Consider the following 21,704-nt stretch of genomic DNA (forward strand, 5'->3'; position numbering starts at 1 on the left):
TATATATTCGGCAATGTCCGAATATACATTCATACTTGTTTTATTACTGATTTTATTATTTAATATTGGTCTATTAACTCACCTTTATACATATATCTCACATTTATAATTTTACTGCGAAAATTTCATCAAAAATTTCTTGTATATTGTATTTTGAATTGCCTTCTAAGAAAAGGTCATTAACACATTAAATAACTTTTCTTATTATAAAATTCATATTTAAAATAACAAGTACTAATACTCATAATAAATATACTTAAGACCCAATGACTTTTCTCTATAATTTAAATTTACTTAATTTTTAATATTTTTTGAAACATTTGTGTTATTGAAATTTGTCCATTTAAAGAATGGCCTTTTTTCCATTGTTTTCTTCTAATAGATGGTGTTTTGATTTCCTTTCATAGTTTACGCATAAATGAAGCCAACAGTTTCAATAATATTAGAAATAGAAAGTTTAGAAATATTTTACATTTGCCAAAGTATGACAAAAAATATTCTACAATTAAGAAAACAAACCCATAAAATGATATGCTTCAGTGATTATTTCTCGTGCATGGAAAACAAAGCTATATAAGAGTTTGCTTTTAGTAAACGAATAAAATATACCCTACAGGTTTGATTACCATCACTGGCACTTTTAGAAACAAAACAATAAGAAGAAACACTTAAATTACCAAGTATAGGGTGTTATATGATTTGGTCCTCTGTGACATTTTTCCAACCAGAAAAATACATTTTCGTTTCTACAAACAAACTGACGCGTATAATTACGAATATAATTTGAATTTTATTGTTCTTAAAAATTTAATTGATTTTTTATTTGTATTGAATCTTCTTCTAAGGGTGAGGGATACAAAAAAACTTAAAATACATACAATTGAATATAAAAGAAATACATAAATATGTACAAATAAATAAAAAGAATTTATATTAATGTATATGTATGTATGTATGTATGTATGTATGTGTACAGATATAGATACTTATTTTAAATTTACACACTTTATGAGAATCTTTACAACAACAAATACTTATACTTGTATCTGCATGTTTGTTTGTAGCATGTGGCATCGTTTCTTCGGTATTTATTATTGCTGTCCTTCTGCCACTACAACAAATGCTCTTCTGCTGGTAAGTAGGTGGATAAATGGCCTCTTTCCTTATAAGTACAAACGTTGCCGTTGGAGGAGAACTTTTTTTTAACAAAAAGAATCCATAAACTTGCATGTATACGACTTGTACCCCAAAAGTAAAACATAAAATAGCTGGAATGAAAATAATACTAAATGAAGGAGGGACAAATGAATGAGCTAGAAACAACAAATACCAATTTTAGAAAATTTGTATTGTTTACGAATTTTTATGTTTAAAGTATTTCGTTAAAAAAAAAACAATTTTTGGAAAAGTTTGACTTTTGACCACAATTGTAGTAAAGTTTATGAATGTACGAATATTGTATCCTTTTCCTTTACAAAAATGGGAGGTATTTTCATATACGAGGGTTCATTAATTTAAAAATTAAATTTATTCAGCTTCAGCAATGTTGAGGTTATTATAATAAGGAGCTTTCTAAAATAAGGAGCTTATCAATATTTAATATTTCTATATCGGTGTCATCATCAGTATGGGACTTTGACAAACCAAGTAGCACTGTCAATTCTTATTCCGAGTTGGAGTTAGTCAGTTTTTAGTTCATGATATAAAATCAATTAAACCAGACTGCATTAAATACAAATTAAATATATTGTAATAACTTTTAAATTGAACCACATGCATACATTTTTTCCATATCCACATAAGTGACAGTGATATTGTTTGTATGTATATTAAAAAAGTAAATTTATGCAGCACAACCGTCATAAGCCTGAAATCGGAATATCTTAAAAAACATCTTATCCATCTATTAAAAGCATTCTTTTGAATATTTTTATACCCTAAACTACCATCAGTTGTGATAGAGGGTATATATAAGTTTGTCATTTCGTTTGTAACATTGCGAAATATTTATCTAAGACCCAACAAAATATATATATTCTCATGAAATTCTGAGCTAAAAATATTCACTATTATCCTGAGCAGTTTGGTATTGAAAATCAGCAGAAAATATAAAAGCTACTGTTAATTTGTTTAATGATCGATCGATAATATGGCGTAGCTCCTATATAAGATATACATCCGAAAATCACTTAAATTTACATATAAACCATTTTAAAGATTTTTTTCTAGATCGGACCATAACAACCACTAACATATAAGAACCATAAAAGGACGTCAGAGTAAAGGTTGACAGGAATATGTCTGTAAATATACAAATCATTTTCCTAAATTTTTTGGCATTGGCAAGATTTGCCTATAATAAAACATAGCACCCGTACGAGGTCCATATCCGTAGTTCCACATATGAATAAATGAAACTACGAAAACTAAACTTTTGTAAAGTTATAAAAAATTAGATAATAATATAGGTTTCATAGAAAGTAGCTTGCTGGTGGAGGTTATTTATGATTCGGCACAACCAAATATTGCACTCTAACTTGGTTTTTTTTCTTTATTTGTATCTTTTTCTTAAATAAATGTATATTTTAAAAAGTGCTTGCCAGATTTTTTCTTGTTTTACTACATCTTGAAACTTTGAATAAATATGCTAATGTTTCCCTTTTGCATCCTACACATATTACATTCTTTTGTTGGATCTTTTGTTACGAAAAAGTAAACTAAAACACAAGAAAAAGCAAAAGTAAATGAGAAAAGAAAAAAATGAATCCTAAACAAATTCTAATCAACACTTGAAGCGTGTTCAATACAATGGCTCTCATGGTGTTAAATTTTAATACACAACTGCTTTTCTACGGATACATATGTATGTAAAGCTATCTACAAATGTCTTCTTATATGTGCGTATGCATATGGTTGCGTAAGTATATGATTTCCTGTTTAAAAACTTTTCCTAGAAAAATTCTACTTTTCGTGTACTTGAATTAAATTGAAAATGTTCTTCATGTTAGTTCTCTATATTCCTTTGATACTAAAGACTTTTATTAGTTTTTAAGTAGAAGTAAGAAAATTTGATTAAATAACAAATTGTTTGATTTTTAATGCCGAAAGTTGTTATTATAACTCCAAGGAGGGATATTTTTCGAAGAATGTATCATCATCTTGTTAAACATATGTATATTTTAATCATTAAAACCACAAAAATCAATTACAGTTTTACATAATATTCGTACAACTAGTCGCAATTTTCAAGATAATTTGATTTGGTACATACTCTTCTATTGAAGAAGCCTATTGCAAATCGATCCACCTAGCCAAAATACAACTGAAGCCCCCGAATAAGGCGTTTGAATTCACAATTATGTAATACAATGTAATACCATACCTGATAGAACATTCATTCTTGTTAAGTTATTATTATATCTCTCAAAACCTCAAAATCGTTGTTTCAGAAAAAGCAGCTTTACGATATTCTATTATTTTTTGAATAACTTGCTCTAAACAGTAGATTGATATGTTTCTCACTAGAAATGAGAAAAGCTCACGCTTTCATAGTGGTTTTCACGAGAATTCCGAAAAATTATTCAACAGAGCAATTGAACAATTGAATACCTTTGGCTCATGTGACCTGCATTCAACAGGCAGAAGGGCGGATATATCTCGATCGTCTATATATTTAATAAGAACTTCTACGACCAATATTTTAAAAGGTTACAAAATGAAGAAAACAAAATTAATATACCCCCCATAATATCCCCCCGGGCATGTTTCCATGATGAGTGTCACATCATGGTGTATTGCAAAGAGGTGCTACCAGTATCTCTAGTCTGCCAGGACTATAAACTGGTATTTACAATTAAATCTTTGGTCAGACCTTGGATGAATTTAAAGCAGGTCTAACCAAAGCCTGCCCACAGGACTCTTGGCTGGTTAGTTGGTTGAGGTTCCTTCGGGATCCACGTAGTGTCTGTTTAAACCCAATTCGCGGAAAAAGTGTGTTTGGTTAATGGACTGATACACGGTGAAATATAATTTTGAGGATAAATTTATGTTATCTACTGAGCATGACTGTGGATTAATAAAATGCTGGATTTGAGCTGATAATCTCAAACTCCACCTAGTGTACCCAATCTTTGGGTATAAAGTCTTTTCAATTAATATGATCCGTGTTTCGGACTACCAATTACGTCTCTCTAGGTGATGTTGTCGAAACAACAGAGCCACCAGTAGTGTGGTTGTGCGACATTATGTCGGGGTAGATTGAGCTTGCACATAATACCTGTCTTTCCCCAACGAGAGTACTATGCTAAGATATTAGATAGCTCGAGTACTTGAGCAAAGTGCTTGTACATGGACCGGACCTGCCATATACAAGCACTGCGTGAAAGAAACAGAAAGAGGCAGTGGTGAGTTGTTCATTATACTCACCCCGTTGTTGTAAAAGTACAGTCGCCAGGTACTCACATAAAGCATTTCGACTTAAATACCCCCAGTAAAGTATAGTTAAAAGCTTTACTGTGAAAACATTAAAATAACTAAATAGTGGTTTTGTGAATAAGATAGCGAACTATCGAACAAGATGCCCAAGTTTATATTCTGTGAGATTTTTTGTTTTTAAAAGAAAACAAATAACTTCTTATTTGTAAGTACTTACACAAGTAGTGATTTGTAAGAGAGCGTAGTAAGTACTTACTTTCACTGTCATTGCCTTGTTAAAATAATGAGTTTACAGGCTAAAAGGAAGTACTTACATGACATATTACTTGTATGATTTTAACTTAAGACTCAATCCAATTTATGCAAGAACTGCTAAGTAATCTATGAGAGATATTTAGATTTCACTTAAACAGTTTTTCAGTATTATTGTAACGATAAAAATTAAGGTCCAAATAATATTAACAATTATAATTGATAATTATCACTTAACATGATATCGTCCCCAGTTTTTACAGCGAATTTTTATAACCCAAAATAAAAGTTTCGTAGGTATGAAAATGTTTGAAAAATAACTAAGTAACGACTGCTCACAGAAAAAAAGTATAAACTCAGATGGATACAAATTATTGACATCTTCAGAATCAGTAAACCAAATAATACTGATATTAGTGAATATTATATAAAACACATATTCGTAATGGATCTATGGGTGAAATAAAAAAGTTAACACTTATTTATTTCTGCTGAAAATAAAAGGAACTGATATGCTTGGAAAAAAATCAATAGTAATAATAAATAATAATTGTTTTGAATTTATTCCTAAAATTCCTTGTTGCCGCTCTGTTACATGAGTGTTAATGTGTTCAAATGAATGTCTATTTGGATATTCATGGTCAATAACAACAATATCATTAGCTGGCCATCAACTTTTACAACCTTGTTGCGAAGGAAACGCCCTTAACTCGTGTACTTCTTTACATATGTAAGTATTTATATGCACGAATATATGAATGTTTTTATAGATATCCTTATATAAACAACACAGTGTGAAAAATATATTTTTATTTTTTCCTTGCTTTGGTATTTACATTTTTTGATTTGTAGAATTTATGTAAGAAAATAAATTAAGAAATCGTTATACGAATTCAAAAATATAAATCGTTATATATATTTCTTTATTGTCTAATATCAAACAATTTTGTCCGATGCACTATTTGTCACACTTTTCTCAACATATTGTTTTATACAGTTCTTCTTCTTTTGTAATGTACAACCAAATGAATGAATGAATGAATGAACGACAGTCGGAGGGCAAATAAGAAAAAATACAAACATTTCTTCAATGTTAAAGGTTACAAAAGTATGAAAATCTATTGTACACTTGTGATTTGCAAAACGCAAATTAGGACATTTGTAAATACAGTTACAGATTGATCCTTATCATAGACATAGAATTCGATTTTATTTTTCTGACCTTTTAGGGTACAATAACAACTTTATTTTTATCTCAAATTGTCATTGACGTTCTATAATGACATACTTTCATGAACATAAATGGAAATTTTAAAGTGAATATTAAAGTAGAACATATTCATTAGAAGTTAACAAACTCATGCATTTAAAAATATCATTGCAAATATATAAACGTCAAATCTTGAAGATTATATACTTAAACCGCCACCGAGTCTATTGTTCGCCCTTTTAAATTTGAATTTTTGGTGACTGAACCTCTTTTAAAATGAATTATTATACGGAGTTTCGAAAATGCTGTATCCTTGATACTTATGTATAATTATTTTAAATTCCTCATTCAATATTTCTTAAGATCGTGTGCCCCGGAAGGCTAGATGGTAGTTTGTCTGGGGGTTGTTGGTCCGTACGGTCATCATCAGAATATAATTTAGAATTATTATCTTCAAATGAGGTTTATAAGTTTGTCATTTCGTGTGTAACACCAAGAAATATTCATCCGAAACCCAACAAAGTATAAATATTCTGGGTCCTTATGCAATTCTGAGACGATTTATAAACCGGTACACTTTGGTATTGAAAAAAAATGAGCAAAATCGGTTCACATGGGGAAAAGTTATAAATCAAATTTAAAACAACAAAAAATAAGATTTTTTTACACATTTTGATGTAATTTACTCGAAAACTATGTAGATAAATTAATGAAAATGATCGTAAATTCGTTTCTACATAAGACCTTGATTTTTCTGAAAATTTCTGTTTATAACTTCCGTCAGAATATTGATATCTTCACAAAATATTACAAATTAAAATTTTATCAATAGAATTCATTCAGAGAAAAAAAATCAGAATCGGTACATAATTGGACATAGCTCCCATAAAAGGTCTCTTCCGAAAATCACTTAAACGCACAAAACTCATTACTTAATTAAGATATTAAGATAAAATTTGGATTAAGTATTGCCAATATGCAAAGAAATATTACAGTGATAGATTTTTCCGGTCGGTCCATAACTGGTCATCGCTCCCATACAAGGACCCTTCCCGAAAATCACTTAAACGCGCATAACTCATTGCTAAATTTAAATATAAATAAATATTTCAAATATTAAATATATATTTGAAAATACTTAAATCTTTCACACACATGCACATTATTAAATATCGTTCAAGCAAACCTTAGATCGCTATAAAAATATAAAAGAAAATGTAATGTTTAATAAATCTTTTAAAAAACAGATTTAAGCTATTTAAATCTTAATGTTTTTCTATTCAAGACATGAGAAAACTTATTTCTACAAATATTTGATCAACTAAAAAAATATTAATATGAAAGTAGCTGGTGGAGCGTATTTAAGATTCGGCTCAGCCGAATATAGCACTCTTACTTGTTTACGCTTACGTATGCTCACAAATATATAAAAATAGTCTTTCGCTTGTGTAAAGCCAATTTGCGATCTTCATAAAAAACATATTCAAGTAATTTTCGGACGTGAACCTTATATGGAAGCTGAGACAAATAATGGACCGATCCAGGAAAAATTTTGTAGAATGATTGCTGTGCACAAAAAACATATTCAAGTCGAATTTTATCCCGATAAATTTATAATTATACTATAATATTTCGGAATTGTACGCAGTTATCTATATATATAAAAGAGTAGCGTTACTGACTGACTGATTCATTATCGCACAGCCCAAACGGCTGAACCTAGAATCATGAAATTTTGACGGTAGATGTGTTATTGGTTATGTAGATCCACTAAGGAGGGGTTTTTGGAAATTTGTACATTTACGGGTAAAAAGGGGGAAAAACGGGTAAAACAAGTTTACTTAATTCGTGTACTAAGTCCTATATAGGACCATATTCGAGTAAATTGTCTGGTACCTTTTGAAAGCTCTATTTTTCTAGAACAAATGAATGTAGATTTGAATAAAACACAAACGTTTTATCTGTGATATATAGATTTAAATACTGAACATTTTGTAAACACAATTCTCGAAAAAGTATATTTCTAAGCGAAGAGGGGAAATTGTATTCTTTATTAGTACTTAGTACTTAGGAAAAATTTATTTCACTTTTAGTACTTTTTTTTCTTCAAATGATACTCTTTGTATGTTCTTTAATATGAATTCAAAACACATGATTATTAAACATACATGGTCCTCATTGAATAAGATTCTTTAAGAGAGAACTTTTTAGTACTTTTTATCTCATAAATTGTACCTTTTTAATTTTCTAAAATATTCAACCTAGGAACATTAATTTTAACATACATTGTCTTGACTGAATAATATTCTGTAAGTGGGAACTATTTGGTATCTTTCTATTCTTCAAATGGTGCGGTCCTTATTAAATGATAATTTATTAAAAGACATTTTTATACTTTTTCGTTTCGTCCGATGGTACTTTTTGATATTTTTACGATATTGAAAATAGATATTGAAAATAAAATATATTTTGAATTGTATATAATATTGAACACAGAAACATAAAAATTTTGATTAAATGATAGTCTATTAGATGTTTTTTATAGTACTTTTTTTCAAATAGTACATTCGAAATTTTCTATAAGCTTCTTACTGAATGCGAATTTAATCACGTAATATTGAACGTATAAAACTGAAACATTAAACAAATGTTTAATCAATTATAAATTCTATAAAAGTAAACAAAATTGTGTATGTATTTAATTAAAGTTAGGGTAGCGAAGCACCCAGGGTATGCTAGTACCACATAAATTATGTGCTATCATATGTATATGATATATCTAACTTTTGCACAATAAAGCACGCATGCATTAGAATGGATTATGTAGTGCATGACGATTTTAGAACTATCGAAGAACATGTAATAACATCGTTTCGATTCGATCCTCTACTATCTTGTATCCAATGAATTTAAAATTGTAACAAAGAATAATAAAGTGAAAGGAAATATTAAGAAAGGACTATTAGATATAGCTTAAATTTCATCGGCATTGAGAATAATCGGGTCATGAACGAAAGAAGATACGATCAATCTCTATAGAATTTCCAGAATTCTCAGGACCTTTCACAAAGAAAACTTATTGAGTATTGACTAAACAAATATTATTTTACTGCAGTAGTTTTTTATATCAAAAAAAAGAAGAATCCATACAATACTTTCGATGTAGAATGCATTACAAAGTAATCTAAAGAAATTTGTCAACTTGTTGGTTTTCTGGGAGACCACTCATTGTTCAAAATCCACTAAGTAAAATAAAGAAAGCAAATCATTACTAGAGATTATAGTTTTTTTACATTAATTTTGCTTTGTTTTTTTTTTTTTTTGAAAAAAAATATTTCCATTGAAATTGTACAGACTTTTTTTGCGTTTTTGCACAATAAAAGACAGAGCACAGAATCACTTTGGAAATACATTTTTAATACGTTAACGTTCTTTTAATAAAAATTTAAGTTAGATTGAAACAAATTCAGCTATCTCCAATATTTCGAATATGTTTCCTTGCTATAGTTAATTAGGTTTAAAATTACTAAATAGTTTATTGATTACCAATATCGATTCCCAGAATTTTTTTACTTATTTTGAAAACGACAACAATCTTTTTTGTCGCTCCTCAAAACGTGAAAAATGTACAGACTTATGTCAAATATCATCGAATTTTTCGCATTTTTAAAACAGTTATGGCGGCAATGCGAAAACATTGATCAATATTTTCATTGCTAAGCAAAAGTGCTTTCAACAGACAGATATGGCTAGATCGTATTAGTTAGGGTAGAAGGGGACCATAGCCACTTTTTTTTTTTTTTTTTTGAGGAGGCCTCAAATTAAAACCGCAATACATATTCTTAATTTTTTTCTTGGTTCGGATACTTAGATATGTTGGCTTTAGTTTTATTATTTTCAATTTTTCTTAAGTCATCCTCATGTACATATTTTTTTAACTTTTCGCACTAACCAAAAACGGCGATACCAAGGGTAAAATAAGAGAAAAATTTACAAAAATAAAAACTTATTTTGCTGTTTTATACCTTAATTCATTAAACAAAGTATAATAATTCAGATATTTATTGTTTATTTCACAAAACTTAACAAAAAAATTAAAACAAACTATTACTGATTTTTTCTATATTTTAACCAAATTTTGTTCTACATCACAAGCATTACTTATATTTGGCGCATGTGCCCCACGGGCAGTTCTGGGGTTTAGTTTCAATTTTTTTCTGGCTTCAAATTATATTTTCGAAAAATTTATTATGTCTTATTGTTCACTATTATTGACATTCTAATACTGACCAATATATTTTTTCTATCACAAAAACTAAAAAAGTTAGCACACAAAAAAAATATTTCACACAGTGAAATATTTTCACAGCCCTTTGAAAAACAATTAATAATGTCTGCCTCCCATCATATGTAAAGTTAATGTTTCAAATTTTCAGGGATGATAGATAATCAATAAACGAAAACAAAATTTAATAATGCGATAAAATCGATTACTCGGTTTTCAAGTTATTCGCATTGACAGATGTGCCCCTATGGCAAATGATTCCCCTTCTACCCTACTTTAAATGTATATACATATTTGTCATAATGTTAAATTAACAAGAAAACGAAAATAATTGATCACTGATTGCGAAATGGCCATTTATTGCGATAAAAGCGATACTTTTTTATATTTTTTGTCAGTGTTAAATAAAATTTTATTTTTTTCCACTACCAAATTGCATGAAATCTAAGAAAAGCTGTCTTATTAAGTCATATTTGCACGTTTATTTAATTGGCATCACAAACAATATGATGCTACTCTCGTAATGCTCACAAATGACATTTTTGTCTGCTACTTTTTGAAAGACTTAAAATGATGAGGATAAAGGATTTTATACACACAACTCACAACACATACATAAGTACTTTTTTAAAAAGTATGTGTGTAATGAAGGTTTAATACTTTACAGATTTAAAATAATGACTTTTGACTTAATTGGATTTTAGTGATTTAATTTTGTTACTTTGCCCTTTTTGCACCCCAATTCATTAAACAATTCTTTTTAAATCTTTTTTTCTTTAAAGATTTCAATTGTTTTTATGACACATTTTAAATCGAAAACTCAGTGTTTGTTAAGATGCACATTTTTTGGTTTCTTTGGTTCTTTGTTCTCAGTTCTGAGAAAATTTTTTGACGATGATTTTTTTATAGATTTACCACGTTTTTAAATGTGGTATAAATGCAACAAAAACCGCTTAACTTGCAACATCAGTTCGAAAAAATACACTATAAAAAAGTCCTTCAGTTGGATACAAAAAAAAAATATTCCCATTTACTCATATTTCGCTATTATTTTATACGTTTTTTTTTACTTTGTTTCTTGTACATAAAACTGAATTTTGCTTTTGAGGTTGTTAAGAAGTCACATGTTAACCACTGAAGTACGTGACTACAATTTAAACAAAATGAGAGCGGAAAATAATGTTTCATATCTCATTGTTACTTCCTGTCAAACATAAGTATGTATGTACATACACTTAGAGAAAAGAAGATTTGAAAAAAATTTGAAAAGGTTAAGGCAATAGTAGCTCAGAAGCCTGTTACCAAATAGTAAACAGTTTTTATAATGTCTGGTTACGTCTACACGTCTTTTTCTGTTTTTACATTAGATAGCTCAAGTACTTGGGCAAAGTGCACGTTTTCCGGACCGTGGACCGGAAATTCTATATACTTACAAAAGCTCATCCAGTGTTTGAAAAAGACCAAATAGGCCAAAACAGCAAGTGTTCACGTCGACGTTCATTTATTTGTTCGGATCCTCATAAAATTTGATATATAGAAACTGCAGAACTTTTATGTGTCAATCATGTATTTATACTTATGAAATTTTTGAGAGTTTTCGGTATGCTTAAAACTTATTTGTGTCGAATTTCTGATGCTCAATTTCATAGAGAGATTTCAGTTTGTATAAAACTTTTGTTGTCCAATTTGATAACTCTAAGCATAGCTTTAGCCATTTGTAGAGAACGTTATATGAAAGATGGGATTAAGTATAAACCGATCTGTATAAATATTGGCTCATATTAATCTTGTTTTTGTATACTTCGCTTTGCTATACTTCACTTTTAAACCGTAATAACTGCTAAAACTAACTAACTAACTTAAACTAAATTCCAAGGGATACTTGGAATATAGTTTAGCTATGTGACCGATGTGACCCATTTTCAATACCAAACAAACCACACAACATCAATAAAGAATATTTGTACAAAATTGTGGTTTCAACAGTCAAACAGATAGAGATGTGAACATGGTTATATCGTCTTAGAATTTAATAAGGACCTAGAATATATATATTCCAATACTTCGATTTGTTACATGCGGAATCACAAAAATAATATTTCCCATCTTTCTTTGGTGGGCACAGTTGATCCCGTAACCCTGTGTTATATTCTTATTCTGGTAAGACTTCTCGACATAAAATTCCTGAAATCTCGTTGGTGTTCTAAGAAGTTTTTACACCCTACACCGCTATAGAAATGAATACACTGCGTTTATGCTGATGATATTACCACACAAAAACATTAGTCGATTTAGCTAGGTCTATCTGTTCGTCCGTTTGTTCGTCTGTTTGTCCGTGTAAATCTTCTGCACACTCTATAAGTCACAATTTTCAAGAAAGTTTGGAACATACTCTTTTATTGACCCAAGTTTGAAAGCTATTAAAATGTTTAAAATTGGTCCATTATTTCGTAAAGCCCTCATTAAATCTTCTTGTATTACTTTAGAAATTAGCATAATTATTAATGATATTGCTAATTTTTGTAATGATCGGGCCTCATTTGACCTTTTTCCCCTTCAGAAAAAGAAAAATTACCTCTCTCCCCAAAAACCGAAAATTTATATATAATATTCATCAAATAAATTATTAAATATCATCACATATTTGTAGTTACTATTATTAACATTGTCAAAATATTTATATAATTAATTTAAAATTTATTTATTACTAGTGTGGGCTTTCGTCTTCTAGGAAATTTAGTTAAATGTTTTCTATATTTCCAAACCAATATTGGGTAAATTCAAAATAAAATAATTATTTACATCCATTTTGTTGGTAAATTTAAAATAAAATTTATTTTTTACACTTTTCATAATTGTTATGAATGTTAATTGTATTAGATATTTTAGTTAAGTGTACTTACATACGATTAATATTGGTTGGAATTTTAGCTGTTTGTGTGTATGTTATATATAACTAAGTAAGAATGTAAATTGTAGATATTAGAGAATTGTATACATATGTTACATTGTTCGTTTTCTACGACCACGCCATCACATATTTAGTATATCTCTGACATGATGAGAATTTTCATGAGGTTTTTTTAGTTATACCTTTTTGTTTCGTTGGTTCGTTTTAATATATCGTTCACTGAAAATACTCATACACAACCATGAAAAGGCCATCAAACATAGACAAACAATTTAATTCATACTAACATAGAAACACATATCCACATACACTGGGACATATTGTATGAAAAGTAATAAAAAAAAAGAAAGAACTAACACACAAACGCAGCATACACATACATATATGTATATAAATGTATGTATGTACATATTAAAATAAGTGCTTTAAAAGATGTATAATTATATATTTTATACTTCCTGTCCTTTAGGTTCTAAGTTTGTCGTCAGTCATTCTGACATTTCTTCAATGTCTGTGTCCGCTTGCCACATTCGAATGTTGCTATTTTTAATAATGTTTGTATGTATAAATAATATATTATAGGTATCATTTATTCATACTTTGTTAAAAAAAAACAGCATGTAATCGTGCATGTGTTTTACTATAATTAACATTAAATTGTTACATTGTCTTTCTCGTTGTTTAAATTAATTTCGTGACATTTAGAAGCTTAATAGAGGGATGACAAAAGGAAAGCATTTCAGTTTTAATTAAACGTATATACACATGTAATATATAAAATTACCAACACTTACATATATATAAAATAAATACAAATTTAAATTTGGAATCAGAATAAAACATATAAAGGAATAAGTAGTTGTGTTTTTTTTTCATATAAATTTTCATAATTTATGTGGAAAATCGTGTTCCAAATAAGGATGTTATTCATTTTAAAAAACAACAATGTAGTGAATTTACCAATACTGCATATGAGTGATATTTTTGAAATAATAACAAGTATATTCTAAATTATTTTATCGATGAATTTTTATGTATACAATGCGTATGAGTGATATTTTTTAAAATGCAACAAGTATACTCCTGATAAGTATATGGATTTTAAAACAAGAAAGAGTTTTATATTCGGCTGTGCCGAATTTTATATATCCTTCACCATGATGTGTTAAAAAAAAACAGTCAGTAGGAATTTTATTACAAAAAATTAAAAAATACCAATTGCAAAACGGCAAGGTTTCAAAAAATCCCCTTTTATGGGTTCTCCTTAATCCAGACTCTACATACTTAATTTCACGTTTCTAGGTTCACTATTTTAGAAAATTCAAAAAATAACAGTTTGTAGAACGAAAAAGTACCAAAAGGTCCCCTTTTATGTGTTCTGATCTAATCCGGGTTCTATATACTTAATTTCATGTTTCTGGGTTCTATATTATAGAAAATTCAAAAGGTACCGTTTATAGAACGAAAAAGTACCAAAAAGATATGTTCTCGTCTAATCCGGACTCTACATACTTAATTTCATATTTCTAGGTTCTATATTATAGAAAGTTCAAAAAATACCTTTTGTAGAACGAAAAAGTACCAAAAAGTCCCTTTTTATAAGTTCTGACCTAGTCAAGGCCCTACATGCTAAATTTCATGTTTCTAGGTTTAATATTATAGAAAATTCAAAAAGTACCTTTTGTAGAACGAAAAAGTACCAAAAAGTTTCCTTTTATGGGTTCTCATCTAATTCCGAATCAACGAATATTAAAACATGTCCCTTGTTTTAATATTATAGAATATTCCAAAAGTTTCTTTTGAAATTCTCACCTAATTCAGACTCTACATATTTAATTTCACATTTCTATGTTCAATATTAGAAAAAATTCCAAAAGGACCTTTCAAAAACAAAATAAGTACCAAAAAGTTCCCTTTTATGGTTTCTAACTTAAGCCACATACTAATTTTCATGTTTCTAGCCAATAACAACACACTAATGCTGCTCTCGCTCTGCTACTCTTGCTCTGCTGCTCACGCTCTGCCTTGCTTTTATAAACAAGAGTACAATAACAAAATTTACCGTATGATTGTGTATTTTGTTTTTGTTTTTTTTTGCAATTTCTGTTTGAGCATGAAAACAAAAACTAAATTTTTGATGAAATTTTCAGAGGTTGTCTCGGATTTTTGCTCATATCTCGGTTATTTATGGACCGATTTTGTTGATTTTAGACAGCGATCTTCCCAAATGTATGTCTAACGGTATTATTGAAGATTCGGATCTCGCCGATACTCCAGATATCCTCTAAAAACTGATTTCAACAAACATACAGACATACCGACAGACAGCGGACATGGCTTAATCGACTCCGTTATCTATAAGAATCCAGAATATATTTACTTTTATGGGTCGGAAAATTATATTATAGAAATTACAAACGGAATGACAAACTTATATATACCCTTCTCACGAAGTTGTAGGGTATAATTATTAAACGGCGATTAGTTGATCAATGAATTTTAGTCATTCAAAAAAACATCTCCTGTAAGGAATAAAATCGTTCTAAATCGATTAGCAAGCTGTTTATAAACACTAAAGGTTCTTATAAACGGTTTTAACATTGGCAGATAAATGTTCATAAAATATTTAACAACCCTGTGACAACAGCATTTTCAACGTTGTTAGAAAAAGTATTGTCAGTATATTGTAAAACAACAATATTCGCAGATATCTAACAACCTTATAGATACATTACGTTTCCATTGTCAGATATTTGTCTGACTATTTTTATTGTCAGATGTGCGATAGAATTGTCAGATAAATGTTTTCTATTGACAACATGGTGCATAAAAAACACCACGAAAATTTGACGAACCCAGCACTAGCACAGCATTTACATACATTGCGTATGAGTAATATTTTTATGCAATTATAACAAGTATACTCTTGATCATGAAGTTAAAGCTAATAACTAGCTTATAACTTCTGTAATGATTTTATAATTATTTAACACCCTACAAAACATAATTTTGACTTAACTCAAATGTTCATTCATTGTGTTATAGTATTTCTATGTTTCGTGAAAAATTTATTTGCTTCTAAATTTTAGTACCAAGATAAAATATAGTTGGTATGCAAATAAAAAAATATAAAATCTGATTTTTTACCAAAATCCAATCAATACTTATTGTAAACATTTCTTAAAAAAAAAATTGTTCATTTAGTAGTAGTAGTTTCAAATACAAGTCAAAGCAATATCATCAAAATCTATTCCATTTTGTTACGCGGCGGTAAAACATTAATAATAAAAATTGTTGCAATTTAAATCATGAATTTTAAACCTTGAATTCGAAAACAATTAGTTAAGGGCATGAAAGATTGTTTGGCTAGCTCGTATGATATATTTTAGACTCCTAACTCATTTGCTTCGCGCGTAATCATATAACATACACTGCATGCCAATTGAAATATCATAACCAGTGTATGCAAAAGTACTAGAAATAAAATCCTAATTAATTGAAATTATATCCAAAAGAAACCAACAGAACAAATCGAACCATGACATGGTGGTACGTCACGTAGGGTACACTTTTCCCTCCCAGCAATTACTTGCAAACACCTATGACAGAATTGTTACCCGTAAACTTTAAAAAATCTGTCCCTGGAATATACACACATGACATTACTTACATAATATTATCATTTTGTTTAGGCTATCCTTCCCTTACAATCAAAAGAATTTATAGATTCATTTTAACAAACATAATTATAAACGAATTTTATTAAAGAAGAATTTAACAAAAATAATAATACGACAAAGTGCATTGATAGTAAATAAAAAAAAATATATAAATCAAAAAGTATGTAAATGCGTAAATAAACAATGATAATTACTCTGAGAGCAAAGAAATCATACTAAACAAAGTAAAAACTTAGTATTGAGAATTGGAACTTATAAAGAAAAATTACATGTTAATGAGATGAAACAATTTGGCAAACGGACTGACATATGGACAAGAGTTAAAAATAAGAATAAAGAAATAGTAACAATAATAATTTCAATTCATGATTACTCACTGAGAATATTTACATTATGTTTGATGATCCATTACTAGTGTTTCATTGATGGGCCCAGCAAATCTGTAGTAATTGGTGTTGTTGATATTTAGCTCAAATGATGTAAATCTCTAAATTATGATTTTTTTTGTTACTATTAATAAGTTTAGATATTTAGATATATACTTAAAGAAATTTTAGTTATAAAATTAAATAAGTATGATTGTATTATAATAGTAATGTAAGTTTAGAAAATGCTGACAATAGTAAATTAATTCATTGTATAATTAAGTAAATATAATTCATGATTTTAAACAATTCAGAAATGTTTGGAGATTAGGAACAATATAAATTACATTTTAAATAGGAATTTATAAAAAATAAAAAAAATAAACTATTTTAAATCGTATATAAAATGTGCAATAATAGTTAATTTAGCATTAATATAATTTAGTTAGATTATTTATAAGTTAGTTTAGTTCAAATAGCTGTGATATTTATATTTATTTTAGAAAAATTAAGGTTAAAGTTTAGAGTATTATTATGTTTTAGAAAATATTTAGTACATTTTTGTATTAAATCTTTTTAATTGTTTTAGATTAATTCATTTTGAGACAATTTATGTCACTTGTAAAAATCACATTACATAAGGTTTTAATTAATTAGTTTAAATTCGTTTACGTTTGGAAAGATTTAATACAAAAATTATAATATTTTAGAACTAGTTTAAGAAATAATGGTTAGATTTTAAGATTTAGGTAATATTTAGCGAATTTTTTTATTAGATTAGATTTTAATAATTTTTAAATAGTTTTTAATGAATAATTAAGGCACATTTAAATATATAATTTGGCGTGACTAGGTGTGAAGACCTTCACGGCCACGTGGGAATTTAATTCTCACTCCGGGTCGTGTTTAGGTGACTTTGGTCAGATGTGATGAACTTCTCGATCACGTGTGTTGTGAAAAAGCAATTAGATGAAGGACACGTGTAGACTTTAACTTGTGTGCAGTCCCTAATTTTGGAAATTGTGTCTTAACGTCAAATGTAGTGACCTCGTGGCCAAAATGGACTTCTATATGTGGAAAAATTGGTGATGTATTTAAGGTGACTCTAGTCACATGTGGCGGGCCTCGTGGCCACGTATGGACTTTAATTGTGGAGTTTAATTTTCCGAATCTGATGATTTAAGTTCTAAAACCTCTTGAATTTTACGCTCGGTGCGTTTAGTAACCATATATTCGGATATAAACTTGGTCAGATTTTACTTGTAGAAAATGATTTTATTCTTCCTAAAGAAATAAAATCGTTACAATATATACCTTGAATATCACATGGTCCTTACCTTTGTCTATAATTATAATTTACAAGAATCTGGAGAATTCTAAAATTTATAAATTTTTCCATTCACTAATGGTTATATAACTAGCACATGTATTTTAATTTTTATTAATTTAACTTTTATTAGTAACCACTGATCGTAACCACATTAACTTTGATAATGAAATCAAGTTGGTGATGAAGCTAGTTATTTAGTCAAATTTTACTGCGTAATTAAATAATATCAAAAGAAATTGAAGATAATACATATACTATATGTATGTCCGTCTGTTAAAAGAGGACAAAAATATGAATCCACTGCGTACAGAAAAAATGAGTACTACCTGTATTTATATATATACAATGTATATTGTAAAAAATAAACATGATGACAAACATAAGTAGATGTGAGAATTTGAGAAAAGACTCAAACAAAAAGTGCATTTTTATCGCATGCAATATTTTTGGGAAGGTACCATACAGACAGATGTGTACGTTTAATTAGTAAGTAAATACTAAATGTTTTGTATGCTTTTATGACCAGTAAAATGTATTTTTGTTTCCAAACCAAAAATTTTCTTTTAAACCTTAAAAAAAAATCATAACAATTTAATTTCCTTTCATTACCACCACATACGACCATAAAAATATGAAGATACACATACATATATTTATCTGGATATGTACGTATACATACATACAAATACATACATAATGCTTCTAGGTAAATGGAAAACAAACAAGCACCTGAAATTTAAATTTTTTAGAGTCTAATAGAAAAAATTTGGAACAAATAGTATTAGGGGGGACCAAAGAACAAAAACAGTTGTAACTAGATATTTATTTAATTACAGAGGTAATAATTTCGATAATTTTCTAATACAAACACCAAGATATACTTTTGTAAAAGATTGAGCTACACTTTATCCAAATCTGGACTTATCAGATCTGTTATTTAAGATATCGTTCCGGGTTTGAAACGTTATTACAGCATAATATTGAGAGCTAGGAAAACTAGTGAACCGATTTCAGCGTGCGCACAACTTTACATGGACTGTCGAATAGATGATATAGATAAATCGACACAGAAAATGATTTTGAGCCAATTGGTGTACTTTAATACGCCTTAAAAAAACCCCTACCGACTTAAGTGGTGTAGGAAATATAAATAGTAAAATATCACTTTTTTTCTTGATCTTATTAGAAATATTTTTACTTGATAATCCCAAATTTTATAAAGATCGGGTTATAATGTACCCTTTATAAGGCCTCATTCAGAAAAAATTTTAACGGTAACTACTAGGCTCTCATTCATAAACTTTTATCAAAGGTTTATAAAACTAATTTTCATACTATATAAGTATGTTTTATACACCTTTGATAACTGTTTATAAATAAGGTTCTTAATAGGGATAATATAGTTATAAGAAAATACACAGATTTTGTAAGAACGAATATAATTGACCCTACACTCCATTTATGCTACCCTTCAGAAAATGCCTTAACGCTCATTCCTGGCTTGAAAACGGATTTAAAAAGTAATAACAAGTTCTCATGTTTGAATGTCAACAAAAAAAAAAGTTCAACTAAAAATTTATTAATCCCTAGAAAATTTTCATAAATGTGTTTTTAAACTAATTGGTCCTATTAATGATTAAAATTTTATAAAGAAAACCTTTAATAAAATTACAACAAAAAATCAGCCTAAAATAGAAAAATTTACATTAGATTTGTTTCTATTTTGTTGTTTACTACTGCTGATATTGCATGAATTTATTTGTGTATTGTACTGTAATACCAGTTTTGGTATATTGTCAGGACTATAAAATAATTTATTACTTTTAAAAATCGATTTCCAAAATAACTTAAGATTATTTGTAAGCAGCAGTAGTATTTTAAAATCGATAAATTATTGTGAATAAAACTAACCAATAGAACAAGTTAGTTTTATTCGCAAGCACAAAATGGTTTTAAAATTTATCTAAGTTTATTTAGAATAAAAAAGTTGAAAATTATTTATATTTTTATTCAACAAATGCATACATTCTTTTAACAGCCTGGCAACATATAATACATGTTTGTTTGAATTAAAATACCAATGAATATAAAACAGCAACAGCAAAAAAAAAGGAGTAAAAGCAACAACATCTAAGGTATCATTCCGGTGTGCTTTTTATTTACACCTGAAGAGTTTTATCTCCTCTTGCACAATGGTTTCAATATGTTTCCATAATACGTTTTTATATGTATGATTTATGTTCCTTTTTTATTTTTGATGATGTAAACAGACATCCAAAGGTAAAAACTCCACACTCCATACTTATACATACATATGTGGCACTACAGGAGTTAGTGGAGAATCCATTCTTATGTAGATTGTACAGGAATATTTAGAATACTTTTTTCAAATAAAGTATAAGTAAGGGATAAAAATTATGGCAGTAATACATACAACGTGTTAACTTTTATGGAAAAATTTATATAAAAATCATTTTATATTTGAAATACGGTGGATTCCCTGCAACAACTAAAAAGATATGTAGGAAATAAATCTCGTTTTTTTATGTAAAATTAAGTCAGAATGTTTAAGCGTATACTTTAAATTGCTTGCTTGTATTTTACTTAAATTAAGCCAATTTGATAAACGTTTAATACCTTCGTAAGGGGACTTTAAATGACATATATTTAAGTTTATTTACCAAAAAAGAAATTGCATACATTTGCGTTCAAAAACAAATCGTTTCAAATTGAAATATAAGAATAATGGTCTAGACCAAATGAAAATGGACTGATTTTTAAATTGTAATATTATTATGAATATCTTTATTGGACAACGAGCAACCTACGTTTTAGTAAGGCATGTATGGAGCGTATTATTTTTAATATTTGTGTTAACTTCTGTATTTTTATAGTTATTTAAAAAGAACTAGGAAAGTATAGTGGAGCATGGCCGAATATGATTCCCTATATGATAAGTATATTTTATATTTATAAATTATTTATTTTCCATAAAGAAACTTTGAATGTTGAATTTTACCTTAATAAACATGGTCCGGTCTTCATTAAATTTGGAGCAAGGATATCTATGTATGTTTGCATGTTTATTTGTTAGTTTGGTCTTAATAGGGTTCTATAGTTGAAACGAAAAGTCGATTTTTTTTCATTTAATTAAAAGTCGACTTTTCGACTTTTTGCATTTTATGAAAAGTCGATATTTCGACTTTTTTCATTAAATTAAAAGTCGATTTTTAGACT

General features: G+C 28.3%; 1 long non-coding RNA gene across 1 annotated transcript; it reads right to left on the minus strand.

The window, feature by feature from the left end:
• Positions 1–786: 786 nt before the first annotated feature.
• On the minus strand, positions 787–21,650 carry LOC124419049. Its single transcript, XR_006940359.1, has 3 exons — positions 18,475–21,650; positions 17,150–18,421; positions 787–1,268 (listed from the first exon to the last, which is right to left on the minus strand). It is a non-coding gene; the product is annotated as an uncharacterized LOC124419049 (long non-coding RNA).
• Between the last annotated feature and the right edge of the window lie 54 nt (positions 21,651–21,704).

The sequence above is a fragment of the Lucilia cuprina genome, chromosome 3 (genome assembly GCF_022045245.1).
Source record: "Lucilia cuprina isolate Lc7/37 chromosome 3, ASM2204524v1, whole genome shotgun sequence".
NCBI classification, from domain to species: Eukaryota; Metazoa; Arthropoda; class Insecta; order Diptera; family Calliphoridae; genus Lucilia; species Lucilia cuprina.